This window comes from Limulus polyphemus, unplaced genomic scaffold, assembly GCF_000517525.1.
Source record: "Limulus polyphemus unplaced genomic scaffold, Limulus_polyphemus-2.1.2 Scaffold1315, whole genome shotgun sequence".
Taxonomy (NCBI): Eukaryota; Metazoa; Arthropoda; class Merostomata; order Xiphosura; family Limulidae; genus Limulus; species Limulus polyphemus.
This window is the reverse complement of record NW_013666925.1, coordinates 232,319-233,529: the sequence shown is the minus strand read 5'-3', so window position 1 is coordinate 233,529 and position 1,211 is coordinate 232,319.

Below are 1,211 nucleotides of genomic sequence, written 5' to 3'. Positions count from 1 at the left end.
GTTGAATATTCTTTATTTCTTGGATCATTTGTTACTAGGCCTGTATATATGAGGTGCAATAATGCGTCACGTATTAAAAAAAAGTTAAAATATGATTATGCAGTTGAAAAAAAAAAATCCTTAGGAAAATCTCTGTTAAGAAAAAGGTTTTATCCATAACTAATTGAAATTTTAAATGCTAAACTATGACTGCAGAAGTATGAAATATATAATTATTGAAATCCACTGATTTTCTGTTTTTTTTTATAAGTATTAGCATTAATTTACCTGATTTTAAAATATATGAAAACAAAAGATAATTAGAATATTGTTATGAACTTTACAAAGTTCTCATCCAAACTGATTTTAAGAGTACTCGTATTATCCTAATTAGTTTAATGTTAAAACACAAGGAACTCCCCTTTTTTATAATTTATTGCACGTACAAGATATAAATTTATGCTCTTGCTTGTCATCACATTTATGTAAGAGGTTGTTAATATTTCATAATAATGTTATTGGTCATCGTATAGAGCCATCAATGGAGATAACTGGAAGAAAAGCAACACACCCTAAGTCAGGAATTTATAATTACAGCCTGTCATGTTTGGCTCTAAACAAAAACCAATTACTAGTGAAGCTTCTTTGACCTTGCTTAAATCAAAACAAATAATTGGTAGGACAGCAAGTACAATTTGTAATGCAAGGAAGCAAATATTTAGGGGTAAGATTTATGGCTTCTCGGAAGACTTTCTACTCCCGTTTTCAGTTGAAGTGTGCACTGCAGAATAACAGAAGTGGACTTTCTCCAGTCCTGGCAACTACCTGGAACACTTCGAATACAGAATACTCGGATAACTTGTTGATGACACACTTGTGATCTGGTTAGATGGACAGAAACACCAACAGTCTCTCTGAAAACATCTAAACTCTACAGGCCACGAAATTCAAACAACAAAACACTACCACTCCTGGTCATCGGCAACCAATTCATGTCACAAACGTACATAAAACACAGACTTATGTAGTGCCTAACTAGCAGAGCTGAAAATATTTGTGACAAAACTTCAATCAAAGACGATTTATACATTACACAATGCTTGAAGCATGCTTTTCCAAGTTTATATAAAATAGCATGTACAGGTATTTATATGCCTTATATGAGACAAAAATCAAACATTTCAACATAGATATCTATTTTCGAATTTGATGACGAGGAACCCACTTTGAGT